Below are 25876 nucleotides of genomic sequence, written 5' to 3'. Positions count from 1 at the left end.
TGTTGCTGATGGCTATTCTACCATAGGGGCATCACAGGTGGACAAACTTGAAGAGGGGGATTCAGAAAATGAATGTCATGTCAAAGGGTTTGAGTAGCGCCTCTAGGAAGTAAATGTTAAGCAATTTTATAAAGTGCAGGCTTTATCCTGAAGGCAGACGGGTCTAGATGTTTGGTGCTACACAGCGGCCCAGTAATTTAACAGGAGTTGATCCGTTGAATATGCTGTGCCAGTCACAGGTATTGACTAGCTTTCTACAAAGTGCTGCTGTAGGGACTGATAACAGTAAAGAAAACCAGTCACTTATCATTCTTGATAGGTAGTGTCTTTATCAGGTATCACAGAGACACAGCAGTCTCCACGTAATAACGACTGGTTCCTGATCCTGTTCTTTCAGGAGAAGAAAAGTGTGTTGGAAAGAACCTTACTTTATGCTTTCAATCTCGCTTATCACTTGTTTTGACTTTGGCCATTCATTCTGTGACAACCTTTCCTCTGCTGAAGTTACATCACCTTACTACAGTAAGTGGTAGCAGTTTTAAAATGGTTTTCCTTATCTAATCCACTCGAAATGTTCATTCATTCCTGGAAAATGCTGCATATTTAAGGGATCAGTTCTTCATCCACCTTTATTGAACTCTCAAAAACTGAACCGTCTCCATTTCGAATTTCTGCACTCTAATCATATACTCTTTGAACCGAATATTGTCATAATCTGTACAAGGATATTCTACCCTGGGAATAGGGGAACAACTTATTAAATTGTTCTATGAAGCTGATGACCCAATATTTTGAAGAATGCAGGCTTGGTATTACAATGCTATTTTTGAAGCTGAGATGAATGCTTATTTTTTAAAAGAAACATACTTATATTGCACTGTTAATGGTTTTAGCACTTGTCAGATGGCCAGAAATATTTTTGAAATAAAAGTCATTATCACAATGTAAGTAAATGTGGAAACTAATTTAGTGCACAGCAACCTCCTGCAAAAAGGAAATAAAACAAAGAGCCAGATAAATTTCTCTAGCAATATTGGTTGGAGATGTTGAAGTTTTGTTTCAAAGTGTAAGATGCAATGTCAGCTGCCAGGAGATTAGTGCTGCCTCTTTTTAGGAAGAACCACCTAATCGCACTCTAATCAGGCAGTGGCAAGGCAGCAAAAGGGGCCTTGTACTGACACCAAGGCGCCATGTCAGAAGTGTTGCCCACTAAGGGCTGCCAGCCTCTTGTGCACATCAGTGCCATCATGGAGGGTGTGGTAGCTGCTGGAAAAACAGGCACAGGAGTGCTGATATGACAGATGACCCAGGCCCCAGTTAAGTATTGTGGGACAGGGTAGTTCTTAGGTGGATGGAGGTTCTGAGGAAATGGAGGCAAGAGGTTCAGAAATAAAGGTTGTGGAATGGCTGCTAGTGGGTGACCCACTACCAGTGGTCTCTTATACCGTCACATAGTACAGAAGAGGCCATCAAGTCTGCACCAATAAAAAAATCACCTAACTACATGATGAAAGACACAAAATGTGTTCGACCAAGGAATCACCCTCAGAGATAACAAGCCAGTTTTGCTTCAAGTCACATGCTGGGTTAATCCCAGCAGCGGCACAATGAGGCTCTTAAGTTACATTAATTGACCACTTTGGGGTTTCAACTGGTATTGGTAAGGAGGTTGACAATGGGTCTTCCCATCCAGAACTCCATTCTGTTATAGGCAGTGCAGCAGCAGGGTCTAGGTATGTCATCACCCACCTGGTTAAACATCTATCCTGACTTCAAGCTTGCAACTAAAGAGAACAGAAGACTGCATCACTATGCAGTAAACACACCTTCCAATCTATGTACCTAGCAAATGACTATTTCCTTTTAACGGAGAAGAGAATTTTAATATAGATATGCTATGCAAATCTTTGTGCAGTGTATTTTAAGATTAAATTGTCAATGTACAATATATTTCACCAAAAATCATTTGTCTTTTCAATCTTTAGTGGCCCTGCAGCGATATAAGCATTTCTGGAATTGCTTACAATCTTTTGAGTAGGAAGCAGTGACAATTGGGTGGTCCTCCCTTACATCCAGAGTCATTTAAACTTCAGGGAAAGGCAATTTCATCCCTTTTGTTCCATCATGCCACTTGGAAATTGATTCTGCCTTTTTTTTTATAAATTTTTACTCTCTCTTCGGTTGTGGATTTTGTTGGCTTAATTCAATTTCTTCACTTCAATCAAAGCTTAGCAAGAAATTACAATTCTTCCCTTGGCAAGCCATTGCAAGTTTAGCATCCTGATTGAAAATGACAAATTAATCTTACTGCTATACAGAATTATTGCTCCTGTGATGGGTGTGCTGTCGCCACATGCTTTTTGCTGGTAACGCTAGAACAACATTTTATCACTGCTGCAAAAGCAATTCTACCTGATTTAATACTTCAGCCTAGCTTTGGACCATTACATCATCATGAATACATCAAGATTGTTTCAGCCTGTTGTTTCAGCTACTCATATCACTGACTGTCATAATGAAGAGTGCAAACACCTCCCTACAAAGGCAGTCATATCATTTAGGAGTCAGTTCCCTTCTATCCCTCACTGCTGACCTTCAAGTTTCTGTGATTACAGGCATGACTCAACGCTCAACTAATTAAAGTGCTCTCTAAGGATAACCTCAAATATCACAGGCAATATGCTTGTACCCGTAAAATTAAGATTGAGACCTCTTGAAGAGCTTGGTTTTGAAAATGTCATAGAGTCATACAGCACAGACACCGGCCCTTCAGCCCACCATGTCTATGCTGACCAATAAACAATAAACTACACCAATCCTATTTACCTGCACTTGGTCTATAGACTACTATGTCTTGCCATTTTAAGATGCTTCTTAAGTGTTGCAAGAGTACTTGCCTCCATCGCCTCTCAGGCAGCATGTACTGTATTTCTACTGTCCTCTGGATGAAAAAAAATTCCTCAGATCTCCTCTAAATCACTTCATCCTTACCTTAAACTTATGTTCTCTGTTCTGAGAAACGGGGTGATGATTGTTCAGGGGAAAGCTGCAGCAGCCAGGTTTATAACACTACAACTGGCTCTGGGGCACAGTGGGAAAGGGTAAAGTTAAATAGCACTTTAGTGATAGGAGACTCGATAGTTAGGGGGTCAGACAGGAGATTCTGTGGCTGCAAACTGAAATACAGGATGGTGTGCTGTCTCCCAGGTGCCAGGCTCCAGGATGTCTCAGAGGGGTGCAGAATGTTCTTCAGGGGGAGGGGGAGCAGCCAGAAGTCCTTGTGTACGTTGGCACAAATGACATAGGTAGAAATAGGGATGAGGTCCTCAGAGTGATTATAGAGAGCTCGGAAAAAAAATTTAAAAGCAGGACTTTGGTGGTAATCTCTGGATTATTTCCAGTGCCAAGCGCTAGTCAGGGTAAGAATAGGAGGAAACGGCAGACGAGTGTGTGGTTAAAGAATTGGTGCAAGGGGCAGGGATTCAGATTTTTAGATCATTGGGACCTTTCCTGGGGCAGAGGTGACCTGTTCAAGTGGTACAGGTTGCACCTGAACTGAAGGAGGACCAATACCTTGGTGGCCAGGGTTGGTAGAGCTGAAATTAGATTGGTGGAGGCGATGAGATCCTCAACAGGCAAGTGCAAGGCTGGGAGGAGATACAGTAATCAAAAATAGTAAAGTGAAGGGATAGGTCAGGCTGGAACATGACAGAGAGCAAGGAATGCCTGTTGGATTAAATTGTATTTATTTCAATGCAAGACGGCTGACAGGTAAGGCTGATGAACTCAAGGCATGGATAGGTACATGTGACTGGGATATTATAGCCACTACAGAAACATGGCTAAGGGAGGGACAGGACTCACAGCTTAATGTGCCAGGGTACAGATGGTTTAGGCGGAACAGAGGTGGGTGAAAGAATGGTGGGGGAATTGCATTTTTGATTAAGGTGAGCATCACAGCAGCAATCAGAGATGAAATAACTGAAGAATCATCCAGTGAGGCTTTGTGGGTGGAGGTAAGAAGGGGATGGTGATGTTATTGAGGTTATACTATAGGCCCCCAAATCGTCAATGGGAATTAGAGGAACAAATATGCAGGGAGACTAAGAAGACTTGCGGGAGCAACAGGATTGTCATACTAGGGAATTTTAATTTTCCTAATACAGACTGGGACTGCCAGAGCATTAAAGGCTTAGATAGGGTGGAATTTGTTAAGTGCATTCAGGAAAGTTTCCTCAAGCAGTATATAGATGATCCTACTCAGGAAGGGGCAAGACTCAACCTACTCTTGGGAATTAGGGCAGGACAGTTCAGTGAGGTGACAGTGGGGAGCACTTTGGGACCAGTGACCATATTTGTATTAATTTTAAAATAGTTACAGAGAGAGACAAAACTGGCCCTACATGTTCACGTTCTAAATTGAGTCAAGGTGAATTTTGATAGAATTAGGCAGGAGCTTGCAGGGGTTGATTGGAGTAGTTTGTTTGAAGTCAAAGGGACCTCCGGCAAGTGGGAGGCCTTTAAAATTGAGTTCAAGAACTATGTGGTCCTGTGAGGGTGAAAGACAAGGTTGACAGGAATAGGGAACCCTGGATGACAAGAGATATTGAGGCTTTAACCAGAAAAAAGGAGGCATGGCTCAGGTACAGGCAGCTGGGATCAAGGGAATCCCTGGAGGTATATAGGGGATACAGGAGTTTACTGAAGAAGGAAATCAGGAGAGCATAAAGGGGCAGGAGATAGCCTTGGCTGAGAAGATTAGGGTAAATCCAAAGAAATTCTTTCAGTATATTGAAGGAGAAAGAATAACTAGAGAGAGAATATAACCATTCAAGGACTCAAGTGGACATGTACGTGTAGAACTGCTGGAGATGGGCGAGGTCCCCAGTGAATATTTCTCCTCTGTGCTTACCACGGAGAAAGACATGAAGACTCGGAAACTTGGGGAAGTTAGTGGTCATATCCTGGGGTCAGTCCATACTACAGCATAGGAGATGTTGGATGTTTTAGAATGTATGAAGGTGGATAAATCTCCCAGTCCTGACCAGATACAGAGGAACCTTGATTGTCTGGCATTTGATAATCCGAATATTGGATTAGCCAGCATGATCGCAAGGTCCTGACGCTTGGCTAAACAATGGTATTTGGCATTCGATTATCCGGAATTCAATTAACCGAATGAAATACTCCCCACCAGTGTCCTTCGAAAAATGGAGGTTCCTCTGTACAACCAAGAACACTGCAAGAGGCTAAAGAAGAAATTGTGGGACACTGACTGATATTTCTGCAACATCATTAGCCAGTGGTGAGGTCTTATAAAACTGGAGAGTTGCAAATGTTGTGTCTTTATTCAAGAAGGGCTGCAAAGAACATCCTGTGAACTATAGACCAGTAAGCCTAGCATCTGTAGTCGGTAAGTTACTTGAGAATTCTGAGAGATAAGACATACAATCTTTTGGAAAGATAGGGTTTGATTAGGAATAGTCAGCATAGCTTGTGCATGGGATATCATGCTTCACAAATTTGATGAAGTGACCAGGAAGGTTAATGAGGATAAGGCGGTAAACTTAATCTATATGGATTTCAGTAAGGAACCTTTGCTAAGGTTCCACATGGTAAACTGCCCTGGAAGGTTAGATTGCATCCAGGGTGGGGGGTCGTGGGGAGGTGGGGGGTGGGGGGGTGGGGGTGGGGGTGGGGGTGGGGGTGGGGGGAGCGGTGGTGGTGGTGGCTGGAAGCAGACAGTAACAGTGGAAGGATGTTTGTCGGACTGGATGCCTGTGACTAGTGGAGTGCCTCGGATGCTGCCTGAACTGCTGTGCTTTTCCAGCACCACTAATCCGGAATCTGGTTTCCAGCACCTGCAGTCATTGTTTTTACTGAGTGCCTCCCTTGCTAGGCCCATTGCTGTTTGTTATCTATTCTCAATGATTTGGATGAGAATGTACAAGGCATGATTAGTAAGTTTACATATGACACTAAAATAGGAGGTATTGGGGACAGTGAGTAAAGTTACCAGAAATTGTAGCAGGACCTTGATTAGTTGGGGAAGTGGGTCAAGAAATGGCAACTGGAGTTTAATATCGATATGTGTGAGGTCTTGCATTTTGGGGAGTCAAATCAAGGTTGGAGTTTCTTGGTGAATGGTAAGGCTTTAAGGAGTGTAGTGAAACAGGGAACTTGGAGTTCAGGTGCACTGTTCTCTGAAAGTGGAGTCACAGGTAGATAGGGCAGTGAAGAAGGCTTTTGGCACACTGGCCTTCATCAGTCTGGGCATTGAGTATTGAAGTTGGGAAGTTATGTTGCAGGTGTACAGGATGTTGGTGAGGCTGCATTTAAATTACTGTTTTGGTCACCTTGTTATAGGAAGAATGTTATTGAACTGGAAAGAATGCAGAAAGAATTTACAAGGCTATTGCCTGGACTCAGTGGTTTGAATTATAGGGAGAGGTTGGACAAGTGAGAACTTCTTCCTTTAGAGTATAGGAGATTGAGGGGGGGACCTGAGAGAAGTATATAAGATCATGAGAGGCATGGATGGGGTGAATGCATTCAGTCTTTTTCCCAGGGTTGGGAAATCAGGAATGAGAGGGCATCAGTTTAAGGTTAGAGGGGAAAGAATAAAAAGGAACCTGAGAAGCAATGTTTTTACACAGACAGCAATACACATATGGAATAAGCTGTCAGCAGAAATGGTTAAGATGGGTACATTAGCAACATTTAAAAGGCATTTGGACAAATACATGGATAGGTAAAGTTTAGAAGGATATGGACCAAGTGCAGGGAAATAGGGTTAGCATTAATGGACATTTTGGTTGGTATGGACCAGTTTGGGCCAAAGGGCCTGTCTCTGTGCTATAGGACTCTATGACTGTAAATGTCTGCCATGGGGAAGAGATTTTCATGATCTACTCATGATCAATGCCTCGAAAAAGTTTGCATACCTCAACCAGATCTCCCCTTAGTCTCCTCTGCACCAAGGAAACAAACCTAGCCCACCCATTCTTTCCTCATAATTGAAACTTTTCAAACCATGTACATCAAGGTCCCTTTGCTGGTCAGTAATTCTTAGGGACCTAACGTATGTTGTGTATATCCTTTCTTGATGTATCACCTCATCCTTATCAGGATTACATTTCATCTGCTCTGGTCAATTTACCAGCTGATCAACATCAGATTGTAGCCTGAGACCATCCTCCTCACTATCAACAAGACCACCAATTTTCGTATCACTGGCAAACTTACTAATTGGGGTCATAGTCATACAGCATGGAAACAGACCCTTTGGTCGAACCAGTCCACACCGACCATGTTCCCAAACTAAACTGGTCTCACCTGCCTGCGCTTGGTTCACATCCCTTCAAATCTTTCCAGTAAATGAATTTATCCAAATGTCTTTTAAACATTATAACTGTACCTGCATCAACCATTTCTTTTTGCAGTTCATTCCACCCACAAACCTAAAAAAAATTGCACCTCACATCATTTTTAAATGTTTCTCCTTTCACCTTAAAACATATAGCCCCTAGGTTTGAACTCCCCCACCCTCAGGAAAACACCCTTGTCATTCACCTTATCTATGCCCTTTATGATTTTGATTTTATAAACCACCATAAGGTCACCCCCACCACACCACACCCCACCTCCTCCAACCTCCTAGCCTTTCCACTCTATTTCTGAAACCCTCCAGTCCTGTCAACCTAATAATAAAATGTTTCTGAACCCTCTCCAGTTAATAATATTCTTTCTATAACAGAGTGACAGGACTGTACACACAGTATTCCAGAAGGGGCCTCACCAACATCCGGTACACCCTCAATATGACATTGCAACTCCTATACTTAAAGGTCTGAGCAATGAAGGCAATTTTGTATCTAACTGGCAAGCTCACCCCAAATCCCATACGATCTAACTTTACAAATTAATCTATCATACTGAACCTTGCCAAAGATTTTACTACAGTCCAAATAAACAACATCAGGGAGCGAATTAGTGCAGATGCTGGGACATTTACTGAAAACAAAAAATGCTAGAGGTCACAGTGGGTCAGGCAGCATCCATGCAGAGAAAGAAGCTCATCTTTCGGGCCTCCATGAATCTTCATCAGAGTAACATCTACCACTTTGACCTCGATTGTTTTGGTTACTTCATTAAAAAAAAACTCAATCAAGTTTGTGAGACATGATTTTAGTTACACATGCTGATTATCCCTAATCAATCTTTGCCTCTCTAAATGCATGTAAATCCTATCTTTCAGAATCACCTCCAACAACTTACCCACCACAGGTCTAGTTTCCAAACTCCTCCTTACAGCCTTTCTTAAACAATGGCACAACACTAGCCACCCTCAAGTCCACTGGTACTTCACCCATGTTTATAGATGATACAAATATTTCTGCTAAGGGCCCTGCAATTTCCTCCTTAAATTCCCAGAACATCCTGGGATACACTTGATCAGACCATGGTGATTTATCCACCTTTATGTTTTCTAAGGCCTCCAGCACTTCCTCTTCTGTAATGTGAACTGTTTTCAAAATATCAATGTTTTTTTCCCTGAGTTCTCTAGCCTCCATTTATTTACCAACAATCAAAACTGAAATGAAATATTCATTTAATTATACCTTCTACATTCACATCGAAGTTGTAAGTATATGACAAATAACAAGAGTCCCAGCACAAATTCTTGTGGTACACCCACTGGTCACAGGCTTCCAATTACAAAATCAACTCTCCACCATCACTTTTGCCTGCTATTGATAAGCCAATTTTGGATCCAGTTTGTCATCTTGCCTCGATCCCACGGGCTCTTAACTTTTGGACCAGCCTTCCATGTGGGACCTTGTCAAAAAGGCCTTATTGAAGTCCATGTAAACCACATCAACTGTACTATCCTCCTCAATATATTGAGTTACCTTTCCAAGACACTCAATTAAATTAGTAAGACAGGATATCCCTCTGTGATAGAGTTTAATGAATATGTCATTATTTTTCTGAGTTAAGCTGTGATATTACTATAATTGAGCTGTCATGTGTTCATGCCCTGTTAAGAGATTGAAACCTGGACAGTTCAGAGCATGCTGCTCTGGAGCTTTACCACCATATGCAGACTGTGAAGAAAGTGGAACTGTCTGTTCTTTATTGTCTGCAGTTAGACACACCATTGTTCTGCCAATCTCACATTTCGATCACTTAATCTACTCTATCAATACCCTTTCTCCCCCCGAACTTCAACCAACCCACCCTTGCAAAAATGCTGGCCCCCCTCTACACTTCATGTCAGCTCTGAAGAAGATTCATTTAGAGTTGAAATGTTAGCTTGCTCTCTCTCTACTGATGCTGCCTGACCCGCTGCGATCGCCAGCATTTTTTGTTTTCAGTAGAGATTCCAGCATCCGCAGTAATTTCCTCCTACATGGCATTGTTTAAAAATGTTGTTTAAAAGTCTGGCCTTAGCTCCTATGAAGACCCATAGGACATGTACTTGAACTGAAAAATTCAAGTAGTTTGAAGCCTTCCCTCTTATAGTGCTTCACAAATACAATGATTCACTCCAGTGTGAGCCAGCATTTTACTTGAGTGCCTGGGAATATTGCTTAGCCAGAACCATTTTAATATTAGGGTCACTCTGGTGCAGAGTGAATGTATGCGGGGTTTTGGAAATCTCTACCTACTGACCAAAAATGAAGGTCCCTTGGGTGGGGAAGAGTGGATACGCTTTGATCACACTTTTGAATCTATGAGGCGCACTTCCAAATTCAAACCAAAAGGAAACCTCATACTGCTTTCAACTTTCCTGCATCCAAAAGTTTCTCCTCCAGGATGAGATAACTGGGAGAAGTAATCTTTTTTTTTCGAATCCCTCTAACTTTAACTTCACTGTTTCTGGTGTCCACCTTGGCTCAATCTGTGGCACCATCAGCAATTAGTCAGAATGGTTTTGTTCCCAGTACCCCTCCAGAGAATTGACAACTCCCAAGCAGTACTAAGGAACTGTTGCACTGCTAGAGGTGCTGCTTTTCATTTGAGATGCTAAAACGAGGCCAGGTCTCAGTTGGAAACAGAAGATCAAATAGTGCAACTTCAAAGATTAGCAGTGAAGTTCTTTGTGATGCCCTGACGAATATTTATTCTTCAACCATCTAAAATTACAGATAATCTGGTGATTATTATATTGCTGTTTGTGGAGCCGTGAGTAAGTAATTAATTGGATGTAAAATACTTTGAGGTGTCCTGAAGTCATGAAAGACTTTATAAATGTAAGTCAATGTTTTGTTCTTTACAATAGCATAAACTTTGGAGGACACCACCCTCACGTGTAGTTATAAAATGGACTGTACAGTCAATAATTATTTAATATTGTTACATGGCTATAGGTAGCCAGTCTGCTTTAGTTTTATCTGTTAAACTCTAAATAGATTCTTTGGAAGAAAACAGATTTAAAGGATGATTTGATGGAAGTATTCAAAGTAATGAAGGAATGGCAGATACAAACAGACATTGGTTCGGATCTTGAACGAGCTGACATAGATATAAGATTAAGTGTAATAAGAGAGGCATACAGTTCAAAACCTGATAAAGTTATGCCAAATGTATCCAGACCGTTGTCTGGATACATGCTTAGAATAATATGTGCAATTCTGTTCTCAACATTACCTTGGAGGATCAATGTTAAATAGGTGTCTTGCACTTAATTAGTTAAATATCATTACAATAAACATGGGAGATGCAGTCTTGTGAGAAAAAAAAAGCTGTTTGTACCATTTAATGTTTGTCATTGTGAAACACAAGTTAAAGCATGAGAAGATGATGACAAAGTGCTATACTGTGGACTAATAAACCAAACATCCAAACTAATGTTCTGGGAACACTGCTTTAATAAATATGAAGTTGAAAGTTACCCCCAGTAATGGTGACAATGAAATATTGTTGATTGATTTAAACCTATCTGGTTCACAAATGCCCTTTCGGGAGGGAAATCTGACAATCTTATCTGGTTTGGCTGCATATGATTTGAGAGCCACAGTGGTTAACTCTTAACCTCCCTTTGAAATGGCCTTGCAAGCCATTTCAGTTCAAGGACCATTAGGGATGGTGAACAAATGCTGGTCTTGCCAGTGATAACCAAATGATTAAAAAAAATCTATCAAAGTAAGTGGTTTGAAATGCAATACGTTTTGGGGACATGCTCATTCTGAAGAATAATCCAGAGGACTCCTGAAGCCCATATAATCTGCTTCATTAACTTTTGGCTTTATACTTGTCCAGAAGCAATGGTGCAAAGTGAATGTGTGGAGGGGCATTGTGAGTATTGGAAATCCCAATCTACCGTCTGAAAATGAACTTTCCTCAGGATATATTTTCCACAATTTGGAATCAGCCAATGCAGTCGGAATGTACACTTTCTAACCTTGGAAACTTCATATTGCTTTCCGCTTTCTGATGCTTCCAAACATGTCTCCTCAAGGATGAAACATCTGGATGCACTTCTAAAGAAAAAAATCTGTAACTTTGAATTTTTGACATTACAGATTATTATTGCATTAAAGAAATTAAGCATTTTCAATTTTATACATTCAATGGCCCCATTCATAACTTCTCTTTCAGGCATAACACATTTTTTTTTAATGATGTTTGCTAACACACATTCAGTTTAGTTTCTCACTCTCTTCAGACAGAAAGACCCTTAGAACACAGCAGAGCTTTGGATTTATCCAAACTACCTGCCGCAAAGGTTAAAACTAGAGCATTGCTTTCTTCAAGGCTGGGGAGAAGGTAGCCCAGAGTACAATAGGTGAATGGGGGTGGGGATGGAGGTGATAGGTCAGAGAGGAGAGTGGAGCGGATAGGTGGGAAGGGAGATTGCCAGGTAGGACAGGTCATGAGGATGGTGCTGAGATGGAAGGTTGGAACTGGGGTAAGGTGGGGAGGAGGAGAAATGAGGAAACTAGTGAAGCCCACATTGACGCCTTGGAGTTGAAGTGTTCCAAGGCGGAAGATGAGGTGTTCTTCCTCCAGGTGTTGGGTGGTGAGGGAGTGGCAGTGGAGGAGGCCCAGGAGCTGCATGTCCTGAGCAGAGTGGGAGAGGTAGTTGAAATTTTGGGCCATGGGGCGGTGGGACTGATTGGTGTGGGTGTTCCAGAGATGTTCCCTAAAGCGCTCTGCGAGAAGGTGTCCAGTCTCCCCAATATAGAGGAGACCGCATCGGGAGCAACGGATACAATAAATGACATTGGTGGATGTGCAGGTGAAACTTTGATGGATGTGGAAGGCTCCTTTAGGGCCTTGGATGGAGGTGAGGGAGGAGGTGTGGGTGCAGGTTTTGCAATTCCTGCAGTGGCAGGGGAAGGTGCCAGGAGGAGAGGGTGGGTTGTTAGGGGGCATGGACCTAACCAGGTAGTCACAGATGGAATGGTGTTTGCGGAAAGCAGAAAGGGGTGGGGAGGGAAATATATCCCTGGTGGTGGGGTCCATTTGGAGGTGGCAGAAATGTCAGCGGATGATACGGTTTATGCGAAGGTTGATGGAGTGGAAGGTGAGCACCAGGGGCGTTCTGTCCTTGTTATGGTTGGAGGGGTGGGGTTTGAGGGCACAGGGGCGGGATGTGGATGAGATGTGTTGGAGGGTATCTTCAACCACGTGGGAAGGGAAATTGTGGTCTTTAAAGAAGGAGGCCATCTGGTGTGTTCTGAGGTGGAACTGGTCCTCCTGGGAGCAGATACGGCGAAGGCAGAGGAATTTGGAATACGGTATAGCATTTTTGCAGGAGATAGGGTGGGAAGAGGTGTAATCCAGGTAGCTGTTGGAGTCTGTGGGTGTGTAAAAAATGTCAGTGTCAAGTCGGTCGTCATTAATGGAGATAGAATGGTCCAGGAAGGGGAGGGAGGTGTCTGAGATGGTCCAGGTGAATTTAAGGCTGGGGTGGAATGTGTTGGTGAAGTTGATGAAATGCTCAACCTCCTCGCGGGAGCACGAGGTGGCGCCAATGCAGTCATTAATGTAGCGGAGGAAGAGGTGGGGAGTTGTGCCAGTGTAACTATGGAAGGTGGACTGTTCTGCATAGCCGACAAAGAGATAAGCATAGTTGGGGCCGATGCAGGTGCCCAGGGCTAGCCTTTTCATCTGGAGGAAGTGGGAGGATTCGAAGGAGAAATTGTTAAGGGTGAGGACCAGTTCGGCCAAACGAATGAGAGTGTCGGTGGAAGGGTATGTCAGGAGAGGAAGAAACGGAACGCTTGGAGGCCCTGGTCATGGCGGATGGAGATGTAGAGGGAGTTGATGTCCATGGTGAAGATGAGGCGTTGGGGGCCGAGGAAATGGAAGTTTTGGAGGAGGTGGAGGGCGTTGGTGGTGTCTCAAATGTATGTGGGGTGTTCCTGGACTTGGGGGGATAGGATAGGATAGTCAAGGTAGGTGAAGATGAGTTTGGTGGGGTAGGAGCAGGCTGAGACAATGGGTCGGCCAGGGTGGTCAGGCTTGTGGATCTTGGGAAGGAGGTAGAACCGGGCAGTGCGGGGTTCCCGGACTATGAGATTGGAAGCTGTGGGTGGGAGATCTCCTGAGGTGATGAGGTTCTGTATGGTCTGGGAGATGATGGTTTGGTTATGGGGGGTGGGGTCATGGTTGAGGGAACAGTAGAAAGAGGTGTCCTCGAGTTGGCGTCTGGCTTCAGCGGTGTAGAGGTCAGTGCGCCAGACTACCACAGCACTCCCTTTATGCGCTGGTTTGATGGTGAGGTCAGGATTGGAGTAGAGGGAGTGGAGGGCTGCGTGTTGTGAGGGTGAGAGGTTGGAGTGGGGGAGGGGGTAGACAGGTTGAGGCGGTTAATGTTTAGGTGGCAGTTGGAAATGAAGACATCAAGGGCGGGTAATAGGCCAGAAACAGCTCAATGAAACGTGCACTGACTTAGGTTCAGGATTGGGGTTAAGGGAGAGTTCGGTAAATACAAGGTGATTTCACTACCTATCATAATGGCAAAATGCACATTGAAATTTAGGATATTGTTTCAGTTCCAGCTCTGCGTGGCACTGAATCAACACTAAATCACACAACTATCCATTGAGTGACACCCCCAAACTAGTCTGATAATTTATTGCTCCCTATTTCACTTTCCAAATTGAGTTCATGCTGCAAAGGGAATGGATTCAAGGCAAAAATATTACAAGTGCAACAAATGTACTGCAAAGCTTTTAATTAAAATAAAACATGCCAACTTGCCATATTCCATTTTAAGAACATGCCCCAACCCTAAAATTAGAGATTATGGACCCAATCTTACAAGTGTGCAACATTCTGTTTCCTTATTTATCCTTATGGCCACTTGTATAAAATTGTTAATTAGTGCCAAGTCACATAGAGTTTTATACACTGGGCTCATGAATACTTGGAGCTGGGTTGAGATTGAACAAATTACTTTCAGTTTGAACCATGGCAGCCAGCAGAGAGAGGATCTTGATCTGTTTCAATCTGTCAAGGTGGGATTTAAACACATGGTGATGACAGAAGACTCCTGCCCAGTAAGTACATGCAATATTAACTGTTAGTAATTAACAAGTATGTGAAAGGGTATTTCCAGCCTGAGATTCAGGTGAACTTAATAAATCAGATGAACTCACAGACTCATCGACATTTAGAGCACAGAAGTAGACTTGTCCATTCAGTCAAAATAGATCTGTCTGCCTTAATCTCAGTTAGCAGCTTTTGGCTCCTCGCCTTGGTGGCTTTGGCAACACAAATGAATATCTAAACACTGTTTAAATGTTATGTGAATTTCTGACTCAACCATCCTTTCTAGCAGTGAGCTCCCACCACCCTCTGAGTGAAACAAATTGCAACTCTCCCCTTAGCATTTGATCTTGTACTTTAAATCAATGCCACCCCTCCCCCTCCCCGACCCTGGTTATTGACCCCTCTACTAATGGAAAACAAAGTTTCTTCCTATTCATCTTTTCTGTGCCCCTCATAATGTTACACAATTCCATTTCAATTTTCACTGATCGACAGAAAACAAATCCAGTCTAATTGAGCTTTTCTCATAGCTCAGACCCTCCACCCTAGGCAATTTCCTAGAAAATTTCCCTGCACTCTCTCTCTAGCGCAAACTCATTCTTCCTATAATGTGATGACCAGACCTACATGTAATACTCCAGTTCTGGCCTAAGAAACATTTTACACAGTTCTAGCATAAGCTCCCAAGTCTTTTATTCAGTGCCTCGGTTAATAAAGACAAATATCCAAGGTGCCTTCTTAATTATTTTATCTGCCACCTTCTGGGATCTGTGGATATTGCACATCAAGGTCCCTCTGATCTTCAGTACCCTTCATACTGTGTTCCCTTGCCTTATTTGTCCTCCTCAAATTCAGTTCCTCACAGTTTTTTCTGGGTTGGTTTCAATCTGCTGTTGCTCTTCCCACTTGACCAGTTCATCGACATCCTCCTGCAGTTTACAGCTATCCTCCTCACTATTTACCATCCTATCAATTTCCATGTCATCCATGAACTTCTTGATAATACCTGACTTTCACATCAAATTTATTAAATGTACTTCACAAACAGCAAGGGCCCTAGCACTGAGCCATATGGAAACCCATTAGAAACAACTTCCAGTCACTGTGATATCCCTTGACCATCACCCTCCGCTACCTGTCTCTCAGACAAATTTGGATCCAACATGCCACGTTGTTTTGGATCCCATGGGCTCTTATTTCATTGATCAGACTTATCAAAACCCTTGCTAATGTCCATGCAGGCCACATCAAATGCATTGCCTTCATCAACAATCCTGGTTACCTTTTCAAAACTGCAATCAAATTTGTCACACAACCTTCCCTTAACAAATCCATGCTGACTATCCCAAACTAATCCATGATTTGGAGATGCTGGTGTTGGACTGGGGTGTACAAAGTTAAAAAATCACACAACACCAGGTTATAGTCCAACAGGTTTAATTGGAAGCACACTAGCTTTTGGACCGTCGCTCCTTCATCAGGTGATAGTGGAGGGCTCAATCCTAACACACAGAATTTATAGCAAAAATTTACAGTGTGATATAACTGAAATTAAACATTGAAAAATTGATTGTCTGTTAAGCCTTTCATCTGTTAGAATACCATGATAGTTTCACTTCTTTCATGTGTAAGTCACAAAACATTTTTTTAAAAAGTTGCATTCTCAGGTTAGCTGTTAACAATGGTGATAGCTAGACAATATGTTGAAGGTGTTGGCCCCCTGTGTTCTCTGTCTATGCCATGATGTTTAGATTGATTCTAATCTAAAAAGGGAGATAACGGAGTTCTACATGAATGCATGCAGTTTTTGAGCAAAATACAATGTAACCCTGCAAGTACAAATTCACCCTACAAAATATATGTGTGCATGTAGGTCTTTGTCTATCTGTGTGTGTGTCTGTCTGGGTTGGGGGTTGTGAGTGTGAGAAAGTGTATGTGTGTGTGTAGTAGTGTAGAGTGTCTTAAGTCTGTGATGGAGTGCATGTGTGAGTGTGGGAGTGTGTCTGTAAGGGTGTGTGTGGGCGTCTGTCTGTGCGTCTGTGTATAGGTGTATATGTGTGTCTGTGTGTGTGTGTGTGGAGAGGAGTGCCTGTGTGTGTGTGTAGGAGTATGTGTGTGTGTGTGTATAGTGCAATGGTGGTCACCTGTGATGTGACATGAATCCAAGGTCCCAGTTGAGGCTCTCCCTATGGGTACCGAATGTAGCTATCAGCCTCTGCTCGGCACTTTTCGCTGCTGTCTGTCCCGATGTCCGCCTTGGAGGATGGTCACCCGAAGGTCCGAGGTCAAATGTCCTGGACCACTGAAGTGTTCCCCAACTGGGAGGGAACCTTCCTGTCTGTTGATTGTTGTGCAGTGCCCATTCATCAGTTGTGGTAGCCTTTGCTCAGTTTCCCCAATGTATCATGCCTCAGGGTATCCTTGCCTGCAACGTATATGATAGACAACGTTGGCTGAGTCACATGAGCACCTGCCATGTACAAGGTGGGAGGTGTCCCTACACGTAATGGTGGTATCTATGTCCACACTCTGACACGTCTTGCAGCACCTACTGTGACAGGGTTGCATGGAGTTGTCCTGAGAGCCGGGCAGCTTGCTACGAACAATGATCTGTTTGAGGTTTGGTGGTTGTTTAAAGGCAAGTAGTAGGGGAAGGTCTTGGTGAGGTGCTCATCCTCATTGATAATGTGTTGCAGGTCATGAAGAACACTCTTGGTTGGGGATCCTGCATAGAGAAGAAGTCTTGTTCGAACCTGTGAACACCTTAGCACCACACTCTACTGCAAACCCACAGACAACCTCACAATGCTACACTTCTCCAGCTTCCACCCAAAACACATTAAAACAGCCATCCCCTATGGACAAGCCCTACGCGTACACCGGACCTGCTCAGATGAGGAGGAACATGACGGACACCTGGAAGTACTCAGGGATGCCCTCACAAGAACGGGGTACAATGCCCAACTCATCGACTGCCAATTCCAACGGGCCACAGCAAGGAACCGTAATGACCTCCTCAGGAGACAAACATGTGCTGTAACTGACAGGGTACCCTTCGTTGTTCAGTATTTCCCAGGAGCTGACAAACTACGCTATGTTCTTTGTGACCTGCAACACATTATCAATGAGGATGAGCACCTCACCAAGACCTTCCCCATACCTCCACGACTTGCCTTTAAACAACCGCCAAACCTCAAACAGATCATTGTTCGTAGCAAGCTGCCAGCTCTCAGGACAACTCCATACAACCCTGTCATGGTAGGCGGTGCAAGACGTGTCAGAGTGTGGACATAGATACCATCATTACGCACGGGGACACCTCCCACCATGTACGTGGCAGGTATCATGTGACTCAGCCACCTTTGTCTATCGTATACGTTGCAGGCAAGGATGCCCGGAGGCATGGTACATTGGGGAAACCGAGCAAAGGCTACCACAACGGATGAATGGGCACCGCGCAACAATCAACAGACCGGAGTGTTCCCTCCCAGTTGGGGAACACTTCAGTGGTCCAGGACATTCGACCTCGGACCTTCGGGTGACCATCCTCCAAAGCAGACTTCGGGACAGGCAGCAGCGAAAAGTGGCCGAACAAAGGCAGATAGCTACGTTCGGTACCCATAAGGAGGGCCTCAACCGGGACCTTGGGTTCATGTCACATTACAGGTGACCACCATTGCACTATACACACACATACTCCTACACACACACACACACACAGGCACTCCTATACACACATACACACAGACACACATATACACAGACGCGCACACAGACACCCACACACACCCTTATAGACACACACTCACACATGCACCCCTCACAGACTTAAGACACTCTACACTCACTACACACACACACATACACTTTCTCACACTCACAACCCCCAACCCAGACAGACACATACACACAGAGACAGATAAAGACCCACATGCACACATATATTTTGTGGGGTGAATTTGTACTTGCAGGGTTACATTGTACTTTGCTCAAAAACTGCATGCATTCATGTAGAACTCTGAGCTCAAAAACTGCATTAATTCATGTAAACTCCGTTATCTCACTTTTTAGATTAGAATCAATATAAACATCATGGTATAGACAGAGAACACAGGGGGATAACACCTTCAACATATTGTCTTGCTATCACCATTGTTAACAGCTAACCTGAGAATGCAACTTTTTAAAAAAAGTTTTGTGATTTACACATGAAAGAAGTGAAACTATCACGGTAGTCTAACAAATGAAAGACTTAACAGACAATCAATTTTTCAATGTATAATTTCAGTTATATCACACTGTAAATTTTTGCTATAAATTCTGTGTGTTAGGATTGCGCCCTCCACTATCACCTGATGAAAGAGCAATGCTCCGAAAGCTAGTGTGCTTCCAATTAAACCTGTTGGACTATAACCTGGTGTTGTGTGATTTTTAACCAACTAATCCATGCAAGTGCAGATTTATTCTGTCTCTCAGAATTATTTCTAACAATGTCTTCATCACCAAAGATAGACTGACTGGCCTGAGGTTTCCTGGTCTATTTCTTACTCTTTTTTAAGCATGAGACAATGTTAACAGGCCCCTAGTCCCCTGGCACTTCACCTGTTGCCAGAGAGAATTTGAGAATTTGCCAAAAACCGCTGATATCTCCCCCACTGTCTCCCTCAATAGCTTCAACTGGGATGTGTGTGATCTAGGTCTGGAGTTTATCCACTTTCAAAGCTGTTGAACCTGTGAGCATCACTTCCTACCATATTAATTTCTCCTAATATTTTACCTGTCTATACCTGCATTGTCCCTTTTCAGTGTGAAGGCTGATGTTCAGTGTTCATTGAAGACTGTGCTAATGTCTTCTGGGTACACTCAGAAATTACCTAACGGGCCTTACTCGTACATTACTTATTAACGATCACGTCATATATACAGTATTAAAAATATTGGTTTTTCCTTTATTCTACTCGCCAATGCTTTGTCATGTATTCTTTGCTTTCCTAAACCTCTTTAAGATACCCCTCCACTGTTTGTACACTTCCAGGGTCTCTGCCATATTGAGCCCTCATTACCTGCCCTAAGCTGCTCTTCTTTTACATTAACCTTACCCTTTATGTCTTTTAGCATCCAAGGTTCTCCAGCCTTTGTCTCACCCTTTGTCTTCATGAGAAAATATTTCCTCCTTTAATGCCTCCTTCTGCTCTGACATCGTTTTAGCTGTTCACCAGTTGGTTTGGGTCAAATCAATTCTTATCTAACTAAATCAGCCTTTCCCAGGTTAGAAACTTTATTCCTGGCCCATTCATATCCTTTTCCGTAGCCACCCCAATATGAACTGAACAGGATCCAACCCCATTTTCAGATCTCCCCGTGAGAATGTTGGTCCCATTTTGGTTCAGATGTAACCCATTCAACTTGAACAGATCCCACCTACCCCAGAAACTGTCCCAATAACTCAGGAATCTAAAGCTCTTCCTCCTTCACCATCTCTCCAACCACACATTCATCTGCTCTATCTTTCTACTCCTACACTCCCCACTGGGAGGCACGGGAGTAATTCCATGATTACTACCTTTGAAATCCCATTTTTCCATTTCATACAAAGCATTCCCTGAAGTCTGTTTGTAGGACTTCATCTCACCTTATTCCTACGCGATTGTTCCCGAAGTGGAAAAGAGCCCTGGCTGTGCACCTTCTCCCTTCAGAATGTCCTGTAGCCATTCTGTGACATCTCTGACCCGTTGAGGCTACAGACCATATTTGAGTCAAGCCTACAGCCATAAGAGCAGCTGTCTGCCCCCTCTCTAATTAATCCCCTACTACATTTCTTCCACTCCCTGAACAGCTGGACCAACAGCTGGCTTTGGCTGTCCTTTATAAGAGGAGCTGTCACTCTCACTGCTTCCAAAGGCCAAGAAATGATTTGTGAGTGAGATACACTTGCGGGAATTCACTCACTACTTGCCTGGTCTCCTTCATCTGTCTGGCAGTAACCTATTCCTCCTCTGCCTGTAGTTCTTTAAGCAGTGGGGTCATCATGTCCTGAGCGTACCTGAACAATGTTAATTATGATCATGTCCTGCACATACCTGAACAATATAAACTATGGACCTCACGTTTATTCCAGCCTTCTTCCTACATAAATAGAGACGAGAAAAATCTTATTCCTATTCCTGACCCACTCAGAACTTCTGTCGGCTTGCCCACTTCTATATCGAGGTACTCATCTCCTCCCACTCCTCTCAGTGACACTGACTGTCTGTTACAGGGACCTATCTCACCCCACTCCTCTCAGTGACACTGTCTGTTACAGGGTCCTACCTCCACTCCCCCCTCCTCTCAGTGACACTGACGGTCTGTTACAGGGTCCTATCTCCCCCCACTACTCCTCTCAGTGACACTGACTTTTTTTTAATTTCAAAAATATACTTTATTCCTAAAATATTTTGATGATCTGTACAATTAAACAATAGCAGTTTTAAAAGGGAGAAGAGCAGACAAAGGAAGCACATGGTGAGGACAGTGCAGGAGAGAGAAAGAGAGAGAGGGAGAACCTGCACAGTTACTGCCTTTGCTGTTTGAATTCGTGTATCGCTGGACATCGGAGTGCATCTGGGAAAATTAACAAACAGTGAAATTCACAACTAATCTTGGAGGAACTGTTGGGCGAAGTTCACAGCACAGAATCCGATAAGTTAATTGTGGTTTTAAGTCTGTCCAAGAGAAAGGCTGCAGTAGTGAGTATAGTGGATTCTTTCTTGATTATATATTTTTGGAGATAAGTCTCTTCATTAAACTTAAAATACAAGCAATAGCTATTAATTTAACCTGGGGTAGTATTTGTAGAGGAATAAGACGGTGTTATTTTCTGGGTCTGTAGATTGTGAAGGAGCAAAAATGGCCTTTGCAGTGAGATGTACTTCTTGTCAGATGTGGGAGTTTAAAGAGAGTTTAAGGGTTACTGTGGATTATATCTGCCATAAATGCTGTTGGATGCGAATCTTATCAGGTTGAGTGGATCGGTTGGAGAGGCAGATAGAAGCAATGAGGAATTTGCAACAGCAACAGTATGTGATGGATGGCAGATGTAGGAAGGGGGGAAAGTCTCAGATACAGTCACATAGATGGGTTAACTCCAGGAAGGGTAAGAGAGGTAGGCAGCTAGTGCAGGAGTCTTTTGTGGATATACCCATTTCAAACAGGTATGCTGTTTTGGAAAATGTAGGGGGTGATGGATTCTCAGGGGAACGTAGCACGAACAGCCAAGTTTCTGGTATTGAGACTGACTCTAATGCAACGAGGGGTACATCGGCTTTCAAGAGGTCAATTGTGTCAGGTGATTCTGTAGTCAGAAGTACAGACAGACGTTTCTGTGGCCAGCAGAGTAAAAGCAGAATGGTGTGTTGTTTCCCTGGTGCCAGGATCAAGGATGTCTCAGAGAGGGTGCAGAATATTCTCACGGGGGAGAGCGGCCAGCAAGAGGTCATTGTCCACATTGGAACCAATGACATTGGAAGGGAAAAGGTTGAGACTCTGAAGGGAGATTACAGAGAGTTAGGCAGAAATTTAAAAAGGAGGTCCTCAAGGGTAGTAATATCTGGATTACTCCCAGTGCTATGAGCTAGTGAGGGCAGGAATAGGAGGATAGAGCAGATGAATGCATGGCTGAGGAGCTGGTGTATGGGAGAAGGATTCACATTTTTGGATCATTGGAATCTCTTTTGGGGTAGAAGTGACCTGTACAAGAAGGATGATTTGCACCTAAATTGGAAGGGGACTAATATACTGGCAGGGAAATTTGCTAGGACTGCTTGGGGGGATTTAAACTATTAAGGTGGGGGGGCGGGGGTGGGACCAAGGGAGATAGTGAGGAAAGAGATCGATCTGAGACAGGTACAGCTGAGAACAGAAGTGAGTCAATCAGTCAGGGCAGGCAGGGTCAAGGTAGGACCTACTCTTACTTCAATGCAAGGGGCCGAACAGGGAAGGCAGATGAACTCAGGGCATGGTTAGGAACATGGGACTGGGATATCATAGCAGTTATGGAAATATGGCTCAGGGATGGGCAAACTCTTGCCTCGGTTGACCTTTTAGATTAGATTAGATTAGATTACAGTGTGGAAACAGGCCCTTCGGCCCAACAAGTCCACACCGACCCGCCGAAGCGAAACCAACCCGTACCCCTACATTTACCCCTTACCTAACACTACGGGCAATTTAGTATGGCCAATTCACCTGACCCTGCACATCTTTGGACTGTGGGAGGAAACCGGAGCACCCGGAGGAAACCCACGCAGACACGGGGAGAACGTGCAAACTCCACACAGTCAGTCGCCTGAGGCGGGAACTGAACCCGGGTCTCTGGCGCTGTGAAGCAGCAGTGCTAACCACTGTGCCACCGTGCCGCCCTCAAATGACCTTGGCCACATATGGAGGAGAAAGTGAGGTCTACAGATGCTGGAGATCAGAGCTGAAAATGTGTTGCTGGAAAAGCGCAGCAGGTCAGGCAGCATCCAGGGAACAGGAGAATCGACGTTTCGGGCAAAAGCCTGAAGAAGGGCTTATGCCCAAAACGTCGATTCTCCTATTCCCTGGATGCTGCCTGACCTGCTGCGCTTTTTCAGCAACACATTTTCAGCCTTGGCCACACATGCACATGAGTCTGTGCACGGATAGTGGATCCGAGCAGAAAACGGCAACGTTGTCCATGTACAGGGAGGCCTTGACCTGCAGGCCCCTGCTGCCAGGAATAGTCACCCCTCTCAGGCTCGCATCCTTCCTGATGGACTCGGCAAATGGCTCTATGCAGCACACAAACAAGGCAGGAGAGAGAGGGCAGCCCTGCCTGACTCCACATTTGACTGGGAAGCTATCTGATTCCCGCCCATTGATTGAGACTGCACTGACCCAATTGCAGATTCCCTCCCCAAAGCCCATTTTGGACAGAACATCTCTCATATACGTATGTGATATCCTGTCAAAGGCTTTTTCCTGGTCCAGGCTAATGAGGCAGATGTCCAACCCACTGTCTTGCACGTAGGCGATTGTATCCCTGAGGAGTGCAAGACTCTCAGCGATCTTCCTGCCCGGTACAGCACAGGTTTGGTCAGGGTGGATCACCGATTCCAGAGTAGACCTGACCCAGTTGGCGGTGACCTTTGACAAAATTTTGTAATCCGCATTCAATCGTGAGGTTGATCTCCAATTTCTGATTTCCTCCCTCTCCCCCTTCTGCTTGTAGATGAGGGTGATGATGACTTTCCTCATGGATTCACTTATGGTACCTGCCAGAAGCATACTGACATATACCTCCAACAGGTCCTGGCCAATCAAGTCCCACAGAGCGGAATAGAGCTCGACTGGTAAGCCGTCATTTCCGGGTGTTTTATTCTTTTCGAAGGACTTGAGGGCCTTGGTCAGCTCGTCCAGAGATAGCGGCTGGTCCAGCCTCTCCCGTGTTCTGTCGTCTAAGACCTCTGTGATAGAGGACAGGAACGACTGGGAGGCCGCGCTGTCAGTCGGCTTCGCGTCATACAGACTGGCATAGAAGGATTTACTGATCCTCATGACGTCAGCCTGAGATGACGTTACCAAGCCATCTTCCTCCTTCAGGCTGCTGAGCACAGAACTCTCTTTGTGCACCTTCTGGAAGAAGAAACGTGAGCACGTCTCGTCCTGCTCCACCGAGCGGACCCTGGACCAGAAGATTATCTTGGAGGCCTCCGAAGCAAAGAGCGAGGCTTGCTGGCCCTTCACATCCTTGAGGTCCTCCATGACATCGAACCCCATCATCTGCAGCAGGAGCAGGTTCTGCATACTTTCCTGGAGCTGGGAGAGTTTTCCCCGCCTCTCTCTTGCCTCCTGAACACCTTTGAGGATGAAGAACCTCTTGATGTTCCCTTTTACTGTTTCCCACCAGTCAGCTGGGGACTCAAAGAGGGGCTTTGCAGTTCTCCAACCTGTGTAATTCCTCTTGAGCTCCTCAATGTTTCCCGGGGTCAACAGCTCGGTGTTCAGCTTCCACATTCCCTTACCAGCTCGCTGCTCGTCCTGTACGTGACAGTCTGAAGGAAGAAGATGGCTTGAGCCATCGTCTTCCTTCAGGCTGCGGAGCATGGAGCTGTGGAGGGGACGAGACTGTCTCAGTGACACTAGCTGTCTGTAACCAGGTCCTATCTCCCCCCTCCTCTCAGTGACACTATTTGTCTGTAACAGGGTCCTATCTCCCCCCACTCCTCTCAGTGACACTGTCTGTTACAGGTTCCTATCTCCCCCCACTCCACTCAGTGACACTGACTGTCTGTTACAGGGTCCTATGCCCCCCCACTCCTCTCAGTGACACTGACTGTCTGTTACAGGGTCCTATCTCCCCCCACTCCTCTCAGTGACACTGACTGTCTGTTACAGGGTCCTATCTCCCCCCACTCCTCTCAGTGACACTAACTGTTTGTAACAGGGACCTATCCCCCCCCACTCCTCTCAGTGACACTGACTGTTACAGGGTCCTATCTCCTCCCACTCCTCTCAGTGACACTGACTATCTGTTACAGGTTCCTATCTTCCCCCACTCCACTCAGTGACACCGACTATTACAGGGTCCTACCCCTCCCCCACTCCTCTCAGTGACACCGACTGTCTGTAACAGGGTCCTATCCCCCCCCCCCCACTCCACTCAGTGACACTGACTGTCTGTTACAGGGTCCTATCTGCCCCCACTCCTCTCAGTGACACTAACTGTCTGTAACAGGGTCCTATCTTCCCCCCACTCCTCTCAGTGACACCGACTGTCTGTTACAGGGTCCTGTCTCCCCCGCACTCCTCTCAGTGACACTGACTGTCTGTAACAGGGTCCTATCTCCCCCCACTCCTCGCAGTGACACTGACTGTCTGTTACAGGGTCCTATCTCCCCCACTCCTCGCAGTGACACTGACTGTCTGTTACAGGGTCCTATCTCCCCCTACTCCTCTCAGTGACACTGACCGTCTGTTACAGGATCCTATCTTACCCCCACTCCTCGCAGTGACACTGACTGTCTGTTACAGGATCTTATCTTACCCCCACTCCTCTCAGTGACACTGGCTGTCTGTTACAGGGTCCTATCTCCCCCCACTCCTCTCAGTGACACTGACTGTCTGTTACAGGGTCCTACCTCATCCTGCTTCTCTCAGTAATGATACTTGATCCTTAATGTCCAAATGCATTTTCTGAATTGATCAAAATATTTGAAAACGATGCAAGTTACAAGTATGGGTGTGATTTTAAAAATAAGAACCCTTCTGCTGAACATACGTTCACAAAGTCCTCATGTTCTTCTTAAGCCAATATATGTTTTGAATACAATATTCAACCGTAGGGCTAGCTTTGTCATTTGATCTTATT

At 44.6% G+C, this 25876-nt stretch overlaps 1 protein-coding gene and 1 pseudogene across 1 annotated transcript in view; both read right to left on the bottom strand.

Moving 5' to 3' along the window:
• srrm4 (serine/arginine repetitive matrix 4) overlaps positions 1-25876 on the bottom strand; it is a 393712-nt gene that overhangs the window by 156615 nt on the left and 211221 nt on the right. The gene's annotated exons all lie outside the window — the stretch shown is intronic.
• Positions 630-24587, bottom strand: LOC148145402 (uncharacterized; annotated as a pseudogene).

This window comes from Chiloscyllium plagiosum, unplaced genomic scaffold (assembly GCF_037043375.1).
Source record: "Chiloscyllium plagiosum isolate Xiang-an unplaced genomic scaffold, Cpla_swu_hap1 HiC_scaffold_24, whole genome shotgun sequence".
Taxonomy (NCBI): domain Eukaryota; kingdom Metazoa; phylum Chordata; class Chondrichthyes; order Orectolobiformes; family Hemiscylliidae; genus Chiloscyllium; species Chiloscyllium plagiosum.
The sequence above is the reverse complement of the archived record's forward strand: the minus strand, read 5'-3'. Positions and strand labels throughout refer to the sequence as shown.